This window comes from Staurois parvus, unplaced genomic scaffold (genome assembly GCF_062004578.1).
Source record: "Staurois parvus isolate SC_StPar_1 unplaced genomic scaffold, SC_StPar_1.0 ptg001664l, whole genome shotgun sequence".
NCBI lineage: Eukaryota > Metazoa > Chordata > Amphibia > Anura > Ranidae > Staurois > Staurois parvus.
Genome location: NW_028319460.1, coordinates 4,123 through 26,071, shown reverse-complemented (window position 1 = coordinate 26,071; position 21,949 = coordinate 4,123). Strand labels below are relative to the sequence as shown.

The 21,949-nt window shown below is 48.3% G+C and overlaps 1 long non-coding RNA gene across 1 annotated transcript; it reads right to left on the bottom strand.

Moving 5' to 3' along the window:
* Positions 1-6,063: 6,063 nt before the first annotated feature.
* Positions 6,064-14,758, bottom strand: LOC149434831 (uncharacterized). Its single transcript, XR_016308611.1, has 2 exons — positions 14,011-14,758; positions 6,064-7,225 (listed from the first exon to the last, which is right to left on the bottom strand). It is a non-coding gene; the product is annotated as an uncharacterized LOC149434831 (long non-coding RNA).
* Between the last annotated feature and the right edge of the window lie 7,191 nt (positions 14,759-21,949).

The following is a 21,949-nucleotide window of genomic DNA, read 5'->3' as shown; positions in this document are numbered from 1 at the left end:
GGTCTTCCCCCAGCCCGGGCACCACCCCCCATTGACTTCTTTATCACATCCAAGAATGCCACATTAAACCCGCCCCGTAGGCCAGAGTACTTGGTGTCATTCTGGACTCCAACCTATCCTTCCAGCCCCAAGTCCAATCTTTAACAAACTCGTGCAGACTCCACCTCCGCAACATCGCCAAAATACGCACGTTCCTAACCCCAGAAACCACTAAACAGCTCATCCACTCCCTCATCATATCACGAATTGACTACTGCAATTCCCTCCTCACTGGCCTGCCTCGCCGCTGGCTATCCCCGCTTCAGTCCATCCTGAATACGGCTGCCAGACTCATTCACCTTTCCAACCACTCCATCTCCGCCACCCCCCTCTGCCAATCCCTCCACTGGCTTCCGATTGCCCAACGGATCAAATTCAAAATCCTAGCGCTGACGTACAAAGCCATCCACCATACTGCCCCGAACTACATCACTGACCTAATATCCAAGTACCGCCCAGCACGCACACTCCGCTCCTCACAAGACCTCCTTCTCTCTAGTTCCCTGGTCTCCTCCCATGCCCGCCTCCAGGACTTCTCCAGGGTGTCACCCATCCTCTGGAACTCTCTGCCACAACCCATCAAATTATCACCTACTCTCCTCTCGGCGCACCCTGAAAACCCATCTCTTCAGGGAAGCCTACCCCACCCCCTGCTAACTTGCCGACCTCCTCCACTCTACCTACCACTCCATCCCCCACAGCTATCTCCTCCTGTGCCACCATCCCTTCCCTCCTAGATTGTAAGCTCGAAAGAGCAGGGCCCTCAATCCCCTCATGTTTTGCATTGTATTGTTGTTCTGTCACATGTTCTGTCCCCCTTTGTAATGTACAGCGCTAAGCGAACTATTGGCGCTTTATAAATACTGTATAATAATAATAAAAATAATCATAGTCCTCATATGTAACAAATCCTTCTTAATATCCAAACTGTTTATTAGTCCCATCCAAGTGCACAAAACAGGTAAATGTGATATCACCACCTTGGGCTATACCACCACCTTCAGCCTCTCATCTATTCGGGAGGACTATCCCCATAACCCAGGGAAAAAGGGTTAAAGGCGCAATTCGTCCGAAGTTACAAGTAGGTCTTCCTAATAAGGTGAGAGGCTGAAGGTGGCAGTATCTTACAAGACGGTGATATCACTGTTCTGTGCACTTGGATGGGACTGATAAACTGGATGTTAAGAAGGACTTGTTACATGTGAGAACTATGATGTTTTGAATGTAGCGCTGTCCTGGGTTTTATCGTTTATTGATATACGTATGTGTGGCGCGATCATATTGAGACATAGTAGCAACAATTTTGATATGTCAAACAAAACTCATAATATAATACAGCGCAAATAATAATGCTAAATAAATTATAATATATTTTATTTTGCATTAATATTTGCACTGTTATATTATGAGTTTTGTTTGATGTTTTGTCATTTTTGAACAGCAGCATTTATTTGATTGTTATTTCTTTGGCGCAAGGGTTCAGTCTATCATTTTGATATGTGTTTAAGTTCCATTTAGGAGTATTATCATTTTATTTATTATAGGTGATTGTGCAAAGGTTTTTGCACAATCACCTATAATAAGGGCCAGTTCACACCACAAAAACGCACTTCGGATGCATTTGAAGCTCTTTGCAGTCAGGCAAGTACCTTCTCCTGGCAACCGCCAAAACCAGACACGTCCATCGGATTGCCAGAAAGAGAGGAGTGATTCGTCACTCCAGAGAACACATCTCCACTGCCCCAGAGTCCAGTGGTTGCGTGCTTTACACCACTACATCTGATGCTTTGCATTGCACTAGGTGATGTAAGGCTTGGATGCAGCTGCTCGGCCATAGAAACCCATTCCATGAAGCTCTCTACGCATGGTTGTTATGCTAATCTGAAGACCACACCAAGTTTGGAGGTCTTTAGCTATTGACTCTGCAAACAGTTGGTGACTTCTGTGCACTGTGCGCTTCATCATGCTCTGACCCCGCTCTGTCATTTTACGTGGCCTACCACTTTGTGGCTGAGTTGCTGTTGCTTCCACTTTGTTATAATACCACTAACAGTTAATCATGGACTATTTAGTAGAAAGGAAATTTCCCGGATGGACTTATTGCACAGGTGGTAACCTATCACGGTACCACGCTGGAATTCACTGAGCTCCTGAGAGTGACCCATTCTTTCACAAATGTCTGTAGAAGCAATCTGCATGTCTAGGTGCTTGATTTTATACACCTGTGGCCATGGAGGTGATCAGAACACCTGAATCCAATGATTTGGAGGGGTGTCCCAATACTTTTGGCAACATAGTGTACATATTGACTGCCATCACATGTATATATGATACCAGTTCCCACATACATATATACAGATACCACCACACACATATGCACAATGATAATCCCACCAACACTCACATATACACCGATACCATTACCACCAACACCCATATATACAGCAATACCACTACCAACACACATATATGCTGATGCCGCCACCACCACTCACACATGCAGTGTTAGATCCACCACCAATATATATATTGATAGAACCACCACATCCACACAGGTAATTAATAATACCACTATCACCCACACACACATAAAAGGATACCACCACCACACGTATATACTGATAGCACCACACACACTGCATATACACTGATACCCCACCACCACTATCCACATATGCAATGATACCTCCTACATACATACATACATACACACTGATTCTACCACCATATACACTGATACCCCCCCCCCACACACACATACATATATATTGATACCTCACTACTATTCACAAACATATACAGTTGCAAGAAAAAGTATGTGAACCCCTTGGGATTACGTGGAGTTTTGCATAAAATGTGCTCTGAACGTCATCTAAGTCACAACAATAGAAGAACACAGTCTGCTGAACATAATACTACACAAACATTAGATGTGGCCATGGTTTAATTGCACATAACATTTAAACATTCACAGTGCAGGGAGGAAAAAGTATGTGAGGCCCTAGCTTAAGGACTTCTCCCAGAGCTAATTGAAGCCAGGAGTGAGCCAACCTTGACTCCAATCAGTGTGATGATATTGGATGTGTTGCTGACAGCTGTCCTGCCCTTATAAAACACACACCTGTTTTGGGTTTACTGGTTTCAAGAAGCACTGTCTGATGTGAACCATGCCTCGCAGAAAAGAGCTCTCAGAAGACCTACGATCAAGAATTGTTGACTTGCATGAAGCTGAAAAGGGTTACAAAAGTATCTCCAAAAGCCTTGATGTTCATGTGTCCACGGTAAGACAGACTGTCTACAAATGGAGAAAGTTTAGCACTGTTGCTACTCTCCCTAGGCGTGGTCGTCCTGTAAAAATGACTGCAAGAGCACAGCGCAGAATGCTGCATGAAGTAAAGAAGAATCCCAGAGTGTCAGCTAAAGACCTACAGAAATCTCTGGCACATGCTAACATTTTTGTTGACACATCTACAATAAGGAAAAGATTAAACAAGAATGGAGTACATGGGAGGACACCACGGAGGAAGCCATTGCTGTCCAAAAAGAAGATTGCAGCACGTTTGAAGTTTGCAAAAGAGCACCTGGATGTTCCACAGCACTACTGGCAAAATATACTGTGGACAGATGAAACCAAGATTGAGTTGTTTGGGAAGAACACACAACACTATGTGTGGAGAAAAAAAGGCCCAGCACACCAACATCAAAACCTCATCCCCACTGTAAAACCTGGCGGAGGGAGCATCATGGTTTGGGGCTGCTTTGCTGCCTCAGGGCCTGGATGGATTGTTGTCATTGATGGGAAAATGAATTCCAGAGTTTATCAAGACATTTTGCAGGAAAACTTACGACCATCTGTCCGCCAACTGAAGCTCCGCAGAGGACGGGTGATGCAACAGGACAATGACCCAAAGCATACAAGTAATTCAACAAAACAATGGCTGCAACAGCACAGAATACGCCTTCTGGAGTGGCCCAGTCAGAGTCCTGACCTCAACCCGAATGAAATACTGTGGCATGACCTTAAGAGAGTGATTCACACCAGACATCCCAAGAATATTGCTACACTGAAACAGTTTTTTGAAGAGGAGTGGTCCAAAATTACTCCAGATCGTTGTGCAGGTCTGATCTGCAACTACAGGAAACGTTTGGTTGAGGTTATTGCTGCCAAAGGAGGGTCAATCAGTTATTAAGTCCAAAGGTTCACATACTTTTTCCTCCCTGCACTGTGAATGTTTACATGTTATGTGCAATTAAACCATGGCAACATCTAATGTTTGTGTAGTATTATGTTCAGCAGACTGTGTTCTTCTATTGTTGTGACTTAGATGACGTTCAGAGCACATTTTATGCCCAATTCATGCAAAACTCCACATAATCCCAAGGGGTTCACATACTTTTTCTTGCAACTGTATACTGATACCACCACCCATACACATACACAATGATAGTCCAACCATCATGAACCACATGCATACTGATACCACCACCCACACATATATACACTGATACCACCACCACCACCCACACATATACTGTATACACTGATACCACCACTACCCACTAGGGGCGAACTGACAACTCATGGGGCCCCCGGGCAATAGGGGATCATGGGGCCCCTGTGTCCTTGCCCAAACTCAAAAAAGCCTATGAAAAAGGTACCAGGGGCATCTCATGGGGCCCCCTACTGACACCGGGCCCTCGGGCAGTGCCTGAGTTTCCAAATGGTCAGTCCGCCCCTGCTACCCACACATATATACACGGATACCATCACCACCACCCACACATATATACACTGATACCATCACCACCCACACATATATACAATGATACCACCACCACCCACACACATTACACACATTCAGTGGGTATAGAAGAGAATCGCTCCCTTTAAAGTAATCACATTTTGTAGCTTTGCAGTCTGAAATGAAGTCAGACAGTGTTTGCTATATCCAGCCGTATTTCAGTGCAACATACAACATCCAAGTGAAAGATATAACACCAACAAGTCAGAAAAAAATTCAAAAACAGAATCACTAAGTTGGAAAAAGGACCCCCCCCTCCTAAAAATGACTTGTAAAATCAATCAGGTGTAGCTAAACACCTTCCTAATGGCACACAATGCCATATGACGTTCAGCTGTGATTGTGTTTATTTTGATTAGCTCAGCATGAAAGGAGCTTTCCTGGAGCATTTCAGTCCTTGATAGTGCAACCGAAGCAAACAATCAACTATGAGTGGCAAGGCACTGTCAAACGATTTCTGGAATAAAGTTGAAGTGAAGTCTATTACTAAGAAGTGGAAGGTATTTGGTACACAGACCTTCCCTGGATCAGGACATTGCTCCAAACTGGATGAAAAAGCCAGGAGGAAACTGGTCGGAGAGGCTACCAAGAGGCCTACAGCAACTCTGAAGCAGTTGCAGGAATGTTTGACAAAGAGATGTGCATGTGTCAAAAATATCATGAATTCTCCCCAAATGTGGCTTGTATGGGAGGGTTGCAAGAAAAAAGCCACTCCTCAAGAAAGGCCACATGCAGTCATGACTGAGCTTTGCGAAAACGCACCTTGAAGATTCTGAGGTCACAAGTAAAGACGTGTTCTGGTCCTATGAGACTAAAATTGAATTATTTGGCCTCAACACTAAACAATATGTCTGGAGGAAATCCAGTACAGCTCACCATCCAAATAATACCATTCCTGCAGTAAAGCATGGAGGTGGCAATATCCGGTTATGGGGGTGTTTCTCTACAGTAGGGACTGGAGCACTTGTCAGAATAGAAGGAAAAATGGACGGAGCAAAATAACATAAAATTCTTGAAGAAAATCTGCTGCCCTCTGCCAGAAAGTTGACAATGGGAAGAAGATTTACCTTCACACAGTGATTGAAGGAGAAAAAAGGTGAATATCCTTGTATGGCCTAGTCAGAGCCCAGGCTTAAACCCCATTGAAGATCTGTGGAATGACTGTCAGATTTCTATCAGATAATGCACCATTTCGCCCAGAAAATTGTTGCAATTACAAATGTTTAGACATTCTCATGTTTATTTCTTTTGTTTGTATTGGTAAGACAGAAAAAAAGTGGAGAAACAAAAAGCCAAAACTGCCACATTCCACGCAAACCCCCAAAAATGGACTGGACAAAATTATTAGCACCCTCAATTTAATATTTGGTAGCACACCCTGAAATCAATGGCTTCCTGTAACCATCAATGAGTTTCTTACACCTCTCCTGGAATTTTGGAGCACTCTTCTTTCGCCAACTGTTCCAGGTCTCTCAGATTGGAAGGGTTCCTTTTACCAACTGCTGTTTTGAGTTCTCTCCACAGGTGCTCTATGGGATTGAGATCTGGACTCATTGCTGGCCAGTTCCGTACTCTCCAGTGCTTTGTCTGAAACCATTTCTAGGTGCTTTGTCCCATGTGCTTTGGGTCATTGTCCTGCTGTCTGACACTGGGCCCTACATTGTACCCCAGAATTCTTTAGTAGTCTTCAGATTTCATAATGCCATGCACAGTCAAGACATCCAGTGCCTGAAACATTCTTATGTATTATTTTCTTTAAAGGCCTCATTAATTTTCCTGAAAACTAGAATGATGGGCTTTACCAATAAGCTGTAATTTTGTTTCGTCTGTCCACAGCACATTCTCCCAAAAGGATTTTGGCTTCCTCAGGTAAGTTTTGGCAAACTCCAGTCTGGCTTTTTTATGTTTGTGTCAGCAGTGGGGTCCTCCTGGGTCTCCTACCATAGCATCCCTTTTCATTCAGATGGCAACGTACAGTGCAAGCTGACACAGTTGTACCCTGTGCCTGAAGGTCAGATTGAATTTGTCTGGAAGTTGATCGAGGCTCTTTTTCCACCATTCAAACAATCGTTCATTGCAATCTTTGATCTTTTTTTTTTCTCTTTCGTCCACATCCAGGGAGATAAGCTACAGTGCCATGGGCTGTAAACTTCTTGACAATGTTGTGCACAGTGGACACAGGAACATTAAGATTTCTGGAGATGGACTTGTAACCTTGAGATTGTCCATGCTTTTCCACAATTTTTGTTCTCAAATCCTCAATTATTTGCTGCTCTTTCTCTTCTCTAAGCTCCATGTGGCACACAGAGTCACACAACAGAAAGGTTGAGTAAATTTTTCACCAATTTAACTGGTTGCCGGTGTGATTTCTATATTGTCAGCACCTGGTAATTGATACATGTAAGTTAATTACAAATTACGAACCATAAGGGCGTTCGTCACAATGCCCCACAATGCACTGCGATTGGTCACAATGCACTGCGCCCCACAATGCACTGGTCATGTGCAATGCTTTGGCCAATCACAGCGGGGAGGGGTTGCTGGGATCTGTAGTCTCCCTAGCTGTACAGTGTATAGCGCAGTGTGTTCTGGTATTGGGGGTGTTGCTGGGATCTGTCCCCCTGGTTGTACAGTGTATAGGGCAGCGTGTTCTGGTATTGGGGGTGTTGCTGGGATCTGTCCCCCTGGTTGTACAGTGTATAGGGCAGCGTGTTCTGGTATTGGGGGGGGGGGGGTGTTGCTGGGATCTGTAGTCCCCCTGGTTGTACAGTGTATAGGGCAGAGTGCTCTGGTATTGGGGGGGGGGGGGTTGCTGGGCTCTGTAGTCCCCCTGGTTGTACAGTGTATAGGGCAGCGTGTTCTGGTATTGGGGGGGCAGGGGGTGTTGCTGGGATCTGTAGTCCCCCTGGTTGTACAGTGTATAGGGCAGCGTGCTCTGGTATTGGGGGGGGGAGGGGGGTGTTGCTGGGATCTGTAGTCCCCCTGGTTGTACAGTGTATAGGGCAGCGTGTTCTGGTATTGGGGGTGTTGCTGGGATCTGTAGTCCCCCTGGTTGTGCAGTGTATAGGGCAGCGTGTTCTGGTATTGGGGGTGTTGCTGGGATCTGTAGTCCCCCTGGCTGTACAGTGTATAGGGCAGCGTGTTCTGGTAATGGGGGGTGTTGCTGGGATCTGTAGTCCCCCCGGCTGTACAGTGTATAGGCCAGCGTGTTCTGGTATTGGGGGGTGTTGCTGGGATCTGTAGTCCCCCTGGTTGTACAGTGCATAGGGCAGCGTGTTCTGGTATGGGGGGGGGGGGGTTGCTGGGATCTGTAGTCCCCCTGGTTGTGCAGTGTATAGGGCAGCGTGCTCTGGTATTGGGGGTGTTGCTGGGATCTGTAGTCCCCCTGGTTTTACAGTGTATAGGGCAGCGTGTTCTGGTATTGGGGGGTGTTGCTGGGATCTGTAGTCCCCCTGGCTGTACAGTGTATAGGGCAGCGTGTTCTGGTATTGGGGGGTGTTGCTGGGATCTGTAGTCCCCCTGGTTGTACAGTGTATAGGGCAGCGTGCTCTGGTATTGGGGGGGGGGGTTGCTGGGCTCTGTAGTCCCCCTGGTTGTACAGTGTATAGGGCAGCGTGTTCTGGTATTGGGGGGGGGGGAGGGGGGTGTTGCTGGGATCTGTAGTCCCCCTGGTTGTACAGTGTATACGGCAGCGTGTTCTGGTATTGGGGGGGGGGGGGTTGTTGCTGGAATCTGTAGTCCCCCTGGTTGTACAGTGTATAGGGCAGCGTGTTCCGGTATTGGGGGTGTTGCTGAGATCTGTTGTACAGTGTATAGGGCAGCGTGTTCTGGTATTGGGGGAGGGGGTGTTGCTGGGATCTGTAGTCCCCCTGGTTGTACAGTGTATAGGGCAGCGTGTTCTGGTATTGGGGGGGGGGGGTGTTGATGGGATCTGTTGTACAGTGTATAGGGCAGCGTGCTCTGGTATTGGGGGTGTTGCTGGGATCTGTAGTCCCCCTGGTTGTACAGTGTATAGGGCAGCGTGTTCTGGTATGGGGGGGGGGTGTTGATGGGATCTGTTGTACAGTGTATAGGGCAGCGTGCTCTGGTATTGGGGGAGGGGGGTGTTGCTGGGATCTGTAGTCCCCCTGGTTGTACAGTGTATAGGGCAGCGTGTTCTGGTATTGGGGGGGGGGGTTGTTGCTGGGATCTGTAGTCCCCCTGGTTGTACAGTTTATAGGGCAGCGTGCTCTGGTATTGGGGGTGTTGCTGGGATCTGTAGTCCCCCTGGTTGTACAGTGTATAGGGCAGCGTGTTCCGGTATTGGGGGTGTTGCTGAGATCTGTTGTACAGTGTATAGGGCAGCGTGTTCTGGTATTGGGGGAGGGGGTGTTGCTGGGATCTGTAGTCCCCCTGGTTGTACAGTGTATAGGGCAGCGTGTTCTGGTATTGGGGGGGGGGGGGGGTGTTGATGGGATCTGTTGTACAGTGTATAGGGCAGCGTGCTCTGGTATTGGGGGTGTTGCTGGGATCTGTAGTCCCCCTGGTTGTACAGTGTATAGGGCAGCGTGCTCTGGTATTGGGGGTGTTGCTGGGATCTGTAGTCCCCCTGGTTGTACAGTGTATAGGGCAGCGTACTCTGGTATTGGGGGTGTTGCTGGGATCTGTAGTCCCCCCTGGTTGTACAGTGTATAGCGCAGCATGTTCTGGTATAGGGGGGGTGTTGCTGGGATCTGTAGTCCCCTGGTTGTACAGTGTAAAGGGCAGCGTGCTCTGGTATTGGGGGTGTTGCTGGGATCTGTAGTCCCCCTGGTTGTACAGTGTATAGGGCAGCGTGCTCTGGTATTGGGGGTGTTGCTAGGATCTGTAGTCCCCCTGGTTGTACAGTGTATAGGGCAGCGTGCTCTGGTATTGGGGGGGGGGGTTGTTGCTGGGATCTGTAGTCCCCCTGGTTGTACAGTGTATAGGGCAGCGTGTTCTGGTATTGGGGGGGGGGGGTAGCTGGGATCTGTAGTCCCCCTGGTTGTACAGTGTATAGGGCAGCGTGTTCTGGTATGGGGGGGGGGGGTGTTGATGGGATCTGTTGTACAGTGTATAGGGCAGCGTGCTCTGGTATTGGGGGAGGGGGGCGTTGCTGGGATCTGTAGTCCCCCTGGTTGTACAGTGTAAAGGGCAGCGTGCTCTGGTATTGGGGGTGTTGCTGGGATCTGTAGTCCCCCTGGTTGTACAGTGTATAGGGCAGCGTGCTCTGGTATTGGGGGTGTTGCTAGGATCTGTAGTCCCCCTGGTTGTACAGTGTATAGGGCAGCGTGCTCTGGTATTGGGGGGGGGGGGTTGTTGCTGGGATCTGTAGTCCCCCTGGTTGTACAGTGTATAGGGCAGCGTGTTCTGGTATTGGGGGGGGGGGGGGTAGCTGGGATCTGTAGTCCCCCTGGTTGTACAGTGTATAGGGCAGCGTGTTCTGGTATGGGGGGGGGTGTTGATGGGATCTGTTGTACAGTGTATAGGGCAGCGTGCTCTGGTATTGGGGGAGGGGGGCGTTGCTGGGATCTGTAGTCCCCCTGGTTGTACAGTGTATAGGGCAGCGTGTTCTGGTATTGGGGGGGGGGGGGGTTGTTGCTGGGATCTGTAGTCCCCCTGGTTGTACAGTTTATAGGGCAGCGTGCTCTGGTATTGGGGGTGTTGCTGGGATCTGTAGTCCCCCTGGATGTACAGTGTATAGGGCAGCGTGCTCTGGTATTGGGGGTGTTGGTGGTGGTGGGATCTGTAGTCCCCCTGGTTGTACAGTGTATAGCGCAGCGTGTTCTGGTATTGGGGGGTGTTGCTGGGATCTGTAGTCCCCCTGGTTGTACAGTGTATAGGGCAGCGTGCTCTGGTATTGGGGGTGTTGCTGGGATCTGTAGTCCCCCTGGTTGTGCAGTGTATAGGGCAGCGTGCTCTGGTATTGGGGGTGTTGCTGGGATCTGTAGTCCCCCTGGTTGTGCAGTGTATAGGGCAGCGTGCTCTGGTATTGGGGGTGTTGCTGGGATCTGTAGTCCCCCTGGTTGTACAGTGTATAGGGCAGCGTGCTCTGGTATTGGGGGTGTTGCTGGGATCTGTAGTCCCCCTGGTTGTACAGTGTGTAGGGCAGCGTGCTCTGGTATTGGGGGTGTTGCTGGGATCTGTAGTCCCCCTGGTTGTACAGTGTATAGGGCAGCGTGCTCTGGTATTGGGGGTGTTGCTGGGATCTGTAGTCCCCCTGGTTGTACAGTGTATAGCGCAGCGTGTTCTGGTATTGGGGGGGTGTTGCTGGGATCTGTAGTCCCCCTGGTTGTACAGTGTATAGGGCAGCGTGCTCTGGTATTGGGGGTGTTGCTGGGATCTGTAGTCCCCCTGGTTGTGCAGTGTATAGGGCAGCGTGCTCTGGTATTGGGGGTGTTGCTGGGATCTGTAGTCCCCCTGGTTGTACAGTGTATAGGGCAGCGTGCTCTGGTATTGGGGGTGTTGCTGGGATCTGTAGTCCCCCTGGTTGTACAGTGTATAGGGCAGCGTGCTCTGGTATTGGGGGTGTTGCTGGGATCTGTAGTCCCCCTGGTTGTACAGTGTATAGGGCAGCGTGTTCTGGTATTGGGGGGGGGGGGGTTGCTGGGATCTGTTGTCCCCCTGGTTGTACAGTGTATAGGGCAGCGTGCTCTGGTATTGAGGGGTGTTGCTGGGATCTGTAGTCCCCCTGGTTGTACAGTATATAGGGCAGCGTGCTCTGGTATTGAGGGGTGTTGCTGGGATCTGTAGTCCCCCTGGTTGTACAGTATATAGGGCAGTGTGCTCTGCTATTGGGGGTGTTGCTGGGATCTGTAGTCCCCCTGGTTGTACAGTGTATAGGGCAGCGTGTTCTGGTATTGGGGGGGGGGGGGTGTTGATGGGATCTGTTGTACAGTGTATAGGGCAGCGTGCTCTGGTATTGGGGGGGGGGGGTTGTTGCTGGGATCTGTAGTCCCCCTGGTTGTACAGTGTATAGGGCAGCGTGCTCTGGTATTGGAGGTGTTGCTGGGATCTGTAGTCCCCCTGGTTGTACAGTTTATAGGGCAGCGTGCTCTGGTATTGGGGGTGTTGCTGGGATCTGTAGTCCCCCTGGTTGTACAGTGTATAGGGCAGCGTGCTCTGGTATTGGGGGTGTTGCTGGGATCTGTAGTCCCCCTGGTTGTACAGTGTATAGCGCAGCGTGCTCTGGTATTGGGGGGGTGTTGCTGGGATCTGTAGTCTCCCTGGTTGTACAGTGTATAGGGCAGCGTGCTTTGGTATTGGGGGTGTTGCTGGGATCTGTAGTCCCCCTGGTTGTACAGTGTATAGGGCAGCGTGCTTTGGTATTGGGGGTGTTGCTGGGATCTGTAGTCCCCTGGTTGTACAGTGTATAGCGCAGCGTGTTCTGGTATTGGGGGGGTGTTGCTGGGATCTGTAGTCTCCCTGGTTGTACAGTGTATAGGGCAGCGTGTTCTGGTATTGGGGGGGTGTTTCTGGGATCTGTAGTCCCCCTGGTTGCACAGTGTATAGGGCAGCGTGCTCTGGTATTGGGGGGGGTGTTGCTGGGATCTGTAGTCCCCCTGGTTGTACAGTGTATAGGGCAGCGTGCTCTGGTATTGGGGGTGTTGCTGGGATCTGTAGTCCCCCTGGTTGTACAGTGTATAGGGCAGCGTGTTCTGGTATTGGGGGTGTTGCTGGGATCTGTAGTCCCCCTGGTTGTGCAGTGTATAGGGCAGCGTGCTCTGGTATTGGGGGTGTTGCTGGGATCTGTAGTCCCCCTGGTTGTACAGTGTATAGGGCAGCGTGCTCTGGTATTGGGGGTGTTGCTGGGATCTGTAGTCCCCCTGGTTGTACAGTGTATAGGGCAGCGTGTTCTGGTATTGGGGGGGGGGGTTGCTGGGATCTGTTGTCCCCCTGGTTGTACAGTGTATAGGGCAGCGTGCTCTGGTATTGGGGGGTGTTGCTGGGATCTGTAGTCCCCCTGGTTGTACAGTGTATAGGGCAGCGTGTTCTGGTATTGGGGGGGGGGGGTGTTGCTGGGATCTGTTGTACAGTGTATAGGGCAGCGTGTTCTGGTATTGGGGGGGGGGGTGTTGCTGGAATCTGTAGTCCCCCTGGTTGTACAGTGTATAGGGCAGCGTGTTCTGGTATTGGGGGGGGGGGGGTTGCTGGGATCTGTTGTCCCCCTGGTTGTACAGTGTATAGGGCAGCGTGTTCTGGTATTGGGGGGGGGGGGTTGTTGCTGGAATCTGTAGTCCCCCTGGTTGTACAGTGTATAGGGCAGCGTGTTCTGGTATTGGGGGGGGGGGGTGTTGCTGGGATATGTAGTCCCCTGGTTGTACAGTGTATAGGGTAGCGTGTTCTGGTATTGGGGGGGGGGGTGTTGCTGGGATCTGTTGTACAGTGTATAGGGTAGCGTGTTCTGGTATTGGGGGGGGGGGGGTGTTGCTGGGATCTGTTGTACAGTGTATAGGGCAGCGTGTTCTGGTATTGGGGGGGGGTGTTGCTGGGATATGTAGTCCCCTGGTTGTACAGTGTATAGGGCAGCGTGTTCTGGTATTGGGGGGGGGGGGGGGTGTTGATGGGATCTGTTGTACAGTGTATAGGGCAGCGTGTTCTGGTATTGGGGAGGGTGTTGCTGGGATCTGTAGTCCCCCTGGTTGTACAGTGTATAGGGCAGCATGCTCTGGTATTGGGGGGGGGGGGGGGGGTTGTTGCTGGGATCTGTAGTCCCCCTGGTTGTACAGTAGATAAGGGAAGCGTGTTCTGGTATTGGGGGGGTGTTGCTGGGATCTGTAGTCCCCCTGGTTGTACAGTGTATAGGACAGCGTGCTCTGGTATTGGGGGGGGGGGTTGCTGGGATCTGTAGTCCCCCTGGTTGTACAGTGTATAGGGCAGCGTGCTCTGGTATTGGGGTGTTGCTGGGATCTGTAGTCCCCCTGGTTGTGCAGTGTATAGGGCAGTGTGATGCGGAGAAGACAGATCGGAGGAGGAGGAGGGGGGATGGCCGGCGGCTCTCTGTAAATATATATTTATAAAGTGTCAATGTTGACTGGTCCCAGCCTCCACCCAGCTCCATCCTCCACCCAATGGGCGTGCCCGGCCCTGCCCCACCCTGCCGGCTGAGTGCCGCTGATTAGACCTCCCATCCTGGCCGTGAAATGAGCCCCGACCGTCTCTACACTCACACCGTTTTGGGATCCGCGCCGTCCTCAGCCAGGAGGAGCCCCGAACAGTAAGTGATCTCCTCTCCCGGGGAGCGGCCTCCGATCTCCGCACTCTGATGGCTCCTCGGGGCTGTCCATGGACTTAGGAGCGATTACCTGGCTGCGGCCATTCCAATCCCGGGACATCGCTCTGTGTAGCCGGTACAGCGCTGACTGCTGGGGACACCGGAGCACACTGCACTACCTACTCCTGCCACCTACCCACTTCTACCACCACCTACCTACCTCTCCCACCCACTCTACTACTACTTCAACCACCTACCTACCACAACTTATCTCTGCCACCTACTTTACTGCTACCACCTACTTCTACCACCACTACCTACCTCTTCCTACTCTACTACTTCTACCACAGCCACCTACTTACATCTGCCACCTACTCTACTACTACCATTACCTACCTCTGCCACCTACTCTACTACTACTTCTACCACAACCACCTACCTACCTCTGCCACTCTACTACTACTACTCTGCCACTCTACTGCCTACTCTACTACTACTACCTACTTGTACCACTACCTACCAAACTGGCTACCTCTGCCACCTACCCTACCACCTAACTACCACTGCCACTTACCCCCTACTACTACCTACCATTACTTACCCACTCTGCCACCTATCCCTTCTACCACCACCTACCTATCACTCTGCCTACCTCTGCTACTATTACCCATCTCTACCACCACTTGCCTATCTCTGCCTACCACTACTCACCCCCTCTGCACCTCCCATCTTCTCTACCACCTACCTCTGCTGGTGTTTCTGATCAGTGTGTGTGTGATTGTTTAATACCCCCCCCCCCCTCCATACACACAGGCAGGATTGTCCTGGTGGTGGAGGACACATGGTATGGATGGGTATCTCCTGTGTGTTATCCATGGATCTTCTCCCTGTATAGAGCTTTGTGTCATTTCCCCCCCACACAGACATCACAGTAGTTTTGGACCAATTCTGCAGATCTGGACACAATGGTGGAGTCATCACAGGGATTCCTTCTATTTCTTTTACATTTCTTCATCACCTTTTATATCCTGACATCCAGGACCAACTGTACTATAGCAGGGAGAGCATGTCCTGTACTGGGAGGGGGGATGTGTCCTATACCGGGGACTGTCTGTGCCTGATCACCAGTTCTGGTCCCAGCAAATCTGCTCTGTGGGAGTTCCTTCATCACTGCTGGGACCACTGCGACTCCCCCAGACTTCTACTTATTGTCCTCTGACTGCACTTCTGAGATGTCACTTCTTCTAGAACAATGATAATGTTGTTTTAGTATTTTTGGTGGTGGTAGTAGTAGTTTTTTTTTTTTTTTTTTGTTATTATTGTGTTTGGTGTCTTTTTTTAATAATTTATTAAGAAGTTATTTTTTCACAAATAACAATAATATAGTAATTAAAAAAAAGTGTGCCATTTATAAATTTTTAGTCTGGCATAGTTGAAGGACTGATTGTGGAATATCATGGTAAAAGTCTACCTTGGGATGTTATCGGTATACACATATTCCCATGTCCATCCTGATAACAGGAGATTGTGGCTGTGTACACAGCTGTGTAGGACCTTTAATTCCAGGGAGAGGAGATCAATTCTTTATGTTGGATGCATGAAGAGTAACCCTTCCAGGATTCCTGTGCAGTGGTGTGGCGCAGCCCCTGGTGGCCGGTAGGGGTGGTGTGGCGCAGCCCCTGGTGGCCGGTAGGGGTGGTGTGGCGCAGCCCCTGGTGGCCGGTAGGGGTGGTGTGGCGCAGCCCCTGGTGGCCGGTAGGGGTGGTGTGGCGCAGCCCCTGGTGGCCGGTAGGGGTGGTGTGGCGCAGCCCCTGGTGGCCGGTAGGGGTGGTGTGGCGCAGCCCCTGGTGGCCGGTAGGGGTGGTGTGGCGCAGCCCCTGGTGGCCGGTAGGGGTGGTGTGGCGCAGCCCCTGGTGGCCGGTAGGGGTGGTGTGGCGCAGCCCCTGGTGGCCGGTAGGGGTGGTGTGGCGCAGCCCCTGGTGGCCGGTAGGGGTGGTGTGGCCCCTCCATATGGAACTCTTGGCTCTCATTCACACCAGTTTTATTGGTTGGCTGGCCGGCCAGCGTTGATCAGCTCATAGAGAACACCGTTTCTCTACCGATGTGCTGATAAAAAGTAAGAGCAGGTTAGATTTTGTGACATTAAGCTAAAAAAAAATTCTACATTGTAACACCCATCACACCACCAGACACCTGTGAGCATGCATTGTACACAAGCATGACACATGCCTTCTGAGGTGAGTGGACCCTTTTTTCTTGGTGTCATTGGTCCGTATTAACCAATCAGGATCACTCTGCTGAAGTCAGATCCATATAAAACTGACCACACACTATACAATCTGACTGTACAACTTTCATTAGATATACATCAACTGTGTAGTGCAAGGGCCCTCCTGTATGGATACAAATTTAACAGATTGTTCAGGTTTGGGTAATTTTGATAAATCTAAAGCTGGCCCTACATGATACAATGTTTGTAAAATCTCCTTTTAGGATTACCAAAACTATGGAATCAATTCCATTTGTATCCAGTGAAACATACCCGTGGCTGTACATAGATGATGGTAGATGAAAAAAAGATTGTACAATCAGATTGTATAGTATATGGTCATCTTAAAGGAGTCAGATTGTATAGGGTATGACCAGTTTTTATGATTGATCATAAGTGGTTGCTTTGAGTTTTGTATGGTCTTCTGGATTTGTTGAGGACAAGTTTGGTGTTTATGATGTCAGATGTTGTGGTTCTGTCCTATACTTTTTATCAGGAGAATCCCTGGACTGATGTTACTGCTTTGAATGCTGTATACTGATTTAATTGGGCTGTGATGGGTTACTTGCACATTAGCGTTTGCTTTTTGCCTGGATTTATTAATCGTGGCCCTGGATCTGCTGATGACTTTCCCATTGTGGAGTTGTCGACGTGCTGTCATAACAAAAAAAAAAAGCAAACTTTGTCCTCAGCCTGCCCTTCAGTCTGCCATGAGCGGGGCACTGGTGGGAGCAGATGTGGCCATAGCACTGGTACAAGGAGCATGGAGCCTGCACTGTATAGACCACATCCATGTGTGTGTGTGTGTGTGTGTGTGTGTGTGTGTGTGTGTGTGTGTGTGTTCACCGTCATTTTCAGTGCCCCGAGAACAGCGGCACTGAATCCTTTTCCTTCCACATGCAGGAGATTGGAAAAATGTCTTTCCCTGGCAGTACAAGTGTCTGGTGTATTGATCACTGATCTCAGGGTTAGTACATACCATCGATCATCACCCCAAGCTACTAAGGACTTTTTAAAGGGGGGAAGGTTCCCACCCCCATCTATGAGGAACATGCACTACCCAGACTGGAAGGGGTTAAGTGGACTTTCTGTCTTTCTCTTGTGAGATGATTTCAGATTGTTGTCTCGCTGTGTTGCGCTTTTGGCTTTGTAGGCGATGATACACCTCCAGCCTGGAGACCACATTGGGGGCTTTTTAATTCACAGACGTCTGGTGGGCCGAGTACGGGTCATATCTGAACGTGATTATACCAAGCTGGATGGCAGTTATAGGGCTTTGAAATGGGAAATGCCAAAGCTGGAGGATTGCTAGGGGATTCCAATAAAAAAGATGGTAAGACGGGTAGAGATTACAGCAGGGTGATTTTTGTCGTCGTCCCCCCCATGGTTATAATTCACCCCCACTGCAGGCACTGTCCATATCATAACACTTTAGTTAGGTTCACCCCTTTTTATGGCTCAATTTTCCTGCATTATTTGGTGTATTTTTGATGTATGTTTTTGTGCAATTTACTTTTTGATTTGTTGCTTGGTGGTGGGGGCTTGTTGTCTTGGAGTGGATAGGGTTGACTGCCATTGGCCAAGGCTTGTTAATACCTATTGTCAACGCATCAAAACTCATTTTATGCGTTTAGATGCGCTGCCATTGACTTCTATGGGCCTCACAACATGCAGAAAAAAAAAAACCCTGCTGAGATGGGAACAGGCACTGTTTTTATGGGGACATGATTACGTTGGACACAATAGCATCTCTTATATAAAAATGAAACCGTGCAAAGGAGGCGTCCAGGACCAAGGGCTGAGGGCAATGCGGAGGCTGCCATTGCTGAACCTTGTGAAAATGCTGCCTGCCTGGCTCTGATTTTCCAACCATAAAGAATTGGTCCTCATGCACACTGGACATTTTTACAGCTGCTGTTTTTGGCTTTTGACATTTTTTTTTTTTTTTTTTCTATAGCCAGTAAACCCCCCCCGCATGTTATCCTATGTGTCCATGCACACATAGACTGGAATCAAAGTTTTTGTGCCAGGAAAAAAAAACCCCAGGACTAGTGGGTTTCTACAGGAGTTTTTTAGCTGTAAAAATGCTCCTAATGTGGCAAAATGTGGTACAACGGTGTTTTTGGACTTTTTTTTTTTTTTTTTTTTTTCCTTTAACCCAAAAAATATTTTTTCTGGGTTAAAAACCGACGCTAATCGTGGCAAAACGCAGCTAAATGCTAATGCAAAACTGAAAACCGCACGTTTTTAATGTGACCTTACACAGCTAACGTTACCAGCATTATCACAATGCCCCGTGTGCAGGGAGCCTTAAGAACGGATTACATGCTTAATTGCTATAGGTCAACCTCCAAGAAATGTTATGACGAGCAGCATGGCTGCCAGATCATTAGCATTTTCAGAAAGATCAGCAATGGCAGTCCTATGTATTCCTCTCAGGATAGCTTTATTTTACCTTGCATGCTGTTCATCATCTGAATCAATGTAGGAATCCCTGCGACTGACCGAACTTTGTGGCACTTGCAGCGATTTATCTAAGTGCATCATTGCTCACCCGTGTTCAGTCCTGTCTTTATTCCCCTGGACTGGACTTTATGGGGTTGATTTTACTAAAACTGCAAGGTGCAAAATCTGATGCAGCTCTGCACAGAAACCAATCGGCTTCCAGGTTTTATTGTCAAAACTTAACAAGCTGAAGGTAGCAGCTGATTGGCTACCAGGCACTCTCCAGTTTCAGGAAATCTCGCCCAATATGTGAGACCCGTCACTGAGGCTTCCATCGTTCTGTGTCACACTGGCAGTTGTGACAGCTGATTGTTCAGTGTGAACTCTGTGTGTGCTTTTGTTGGGTGGAATGTCCTATATCCTTTTACATGCAATGTGTGTCCGTTGTTCTTTGCATACAAAGCAGTTGGCTTTGTGAAAGAAGCAATTAAGCTGATTTCTATATTTAACATTTCCACTCCTCTACTCCATCCTGATTAGATAGGCTGGCCCTAAATGCAGTAAATCCTGCTGAACTTCCTTCTGTTAGTGGCCCCATTCGCACCACCCAACAGGATTTTTGAATAAACTTTTGTTGAAGGAGCCGGGCAGAATTTTCTCAGCCAAACGGCACCTACATCCAATCAGTTGCAGGCAATGGTACTCTTGACAGCTGTAGGTGCCTTGACTGTCAGAATACAATAGCCAAAAATGGAATTTGAAATGCTGCACCACTGCTGAATTGCCCAGATGTGACTATTTAACAAAAAAAAAGGTTGGGGGGGAACCAAAAATATAGATTGTCCCCCTGACATTTATTGGAATAAAGTCATATCTGGACCTTTTACCAGTGGTGGTGTGCTTCAGTTGGTGAAAATTATTCAAGTGAAGGGAGCTCCGCTACAACTGTCCTGCAGGGTTAAAACCGGTTGAGATGGCAACGTATTACCTCCCAACTACCTACCAAAAAGCAATCCACTGTGGATCACTTTACAGAGGGGCTGCAGCTACTGTAAAGGACCCTTTAGTGCTTTTTCAGACAGGTGGCTGGGGGTGGGGTAGGTTACATAGTTCCAGTTAGGCTGGCCATACACTATACAGCTTTCTTGAGGTTTTTGCTTTAGATTTACCAAAAACCATATAATATGATATCAAACCCAAACACTTTCAGTTGTATCCAATTAGGCAGGCCCTTGCACTACACAGTTGAATGTAAATCTAAAGGAAATTGGACAGAAAATTGTAGTGTATGGCCAGCCTTAGTCTGGCTAAAAAAAAAAAAAGACAAAAGTCCACCCAGTTCAACACAAAAGAGTTATAATCCAATACCCACAATTGATCCAGCGGAAGACAAAAAAAACTTGGCAAAGCATGATCCAATTTATCCAATTCTCTGCAGGGGAAAGAAATTCCTTCCTGATCCCCCGAGAGGCAATCGGATATTCCCTGGATCCCTGGTTGAGCTGTTGTTTTACCATCCTCTAGATGCCCACCTGATTTGTAGCAATGCAGCCAGACAGGGCTGTACACATTCTGTGGCTGCAATGATTTGTAACTTGCCTGTCATTCACCCATGGAGTTCAATGTGGGCACACCACAACCGTGAGCCCGATGCTCAGTTACATAGCAGCCCTGCAAAATTGCCTTTCTGCAAGTTAAATAAATGTGTGGAAAAAGCAGGCATTCAGCAGGTGACAGTAGTGCCTCCTGAACGCCTCTCAGCCACTCTATACCGCCCTCTGAAGAGATGAGATCTGATGTGGATCGCTTTTCAGAGTGTGGTAAGCTCACAAGGCTGAAAGAACCTCCGCATGATTATTCAGTAACCTGACAGGTAGTGTGTTTTTTTTTTTTTGTTTTTTTTCCCCAATTTGCAATATTGGTGGTTGGCGAAATCATTTTAAAATGGGTTGAAATTTTAAATGAGGTGGTTGTAGGATGTGTTTCTACATTTAGCGTATCGGTATTATTATGATCACTTTTCTAATTCAGCGGCAATTAGCCAATCCAGGTTAATAGGACTGTGCGCCCATAATTAGTTTTTAATGAAGAAATGAATGGTTCCTGGTATGATTGGGACCTTAGTCACACCATCCAGGACTGGCGGCTTTCATGTATTTGTAAACAGGGCTGTTCCTGCTTCTAAAGCTGTTGTTGTTATTCACACCCATAGAGCAAACACCTCCACCCGCTCGGCTGTATAATGTGAGTGCAGCTGCTCATGAATATGGCTCAGTGAGGGCTGTGTGTGCTCTGGGCTGCTCAGCCAGGAGACTTGTTTCCTTTTCTTTGTTTCAAGGCTGGAGTTTGCGTCATACATTCCAAATGGCATATGTGTGCTCTTTCCTGTTTCAGGCTGTTCCAGATCACGGGTCCGACCAAAGCCCTGTCACTGCCCCAGCTACTCCCACACCCCACCCAGGGAGGTGACACCTCTGATCACCCTGGCTTAACCCTTCCTCCCTGACAATCAGAGGTGTGACACTGCACTCAGTACATAGCACACACTACCAGGGACTATAAAACATCACATGACACATTTACAAGATTTCATTAATGTATCTAAAGCTAAAACTTTTTTTTTTTTTTTCCCTTTTAACTTTGTGGTGAGGGGTTACATCCTCTGTCAGTGTCTTATTGCTGCCCAATACAGAGATTCTCTATATGTCCTGTGACTTCGGTCGTTGTCACCAGAACAGGAATATAGGGAAAATCTTCAAATGTGGTCCCCTCTTTTACCGCTGTCTAGGTTCACTCCTATGTGATTTTTTTTTTTTGGTGCTTTTTGCAGAAACGCACTAAAGTCCATTTAACATCATTTTCTATGGGATACGTTTGCATCTGTGGTGTTTTTTTGTTTTTGTTTTTTTCCCAGCTGCTGCGTTTTTGGAAAGGGACATGGACTAAATGCAAAACTGCACTTTTGGTTCAATAGACTTCAATGGAGATGTTGCAGAAAAACATGTAGTGTGTTTTTGCCACGTTTTGCATATATATTTTTTTTTTTCTTTAATCTGTCTAACAAATCGACCAGTGAAAGCATAAACTCATCAAAAAAAACAACTCCTTGCGAAACCACTGCACAAATGCAAACTGCATTGGTGTGAACCAAGCTTTAGGCCTGGTTCACACTCATGCGTGCTT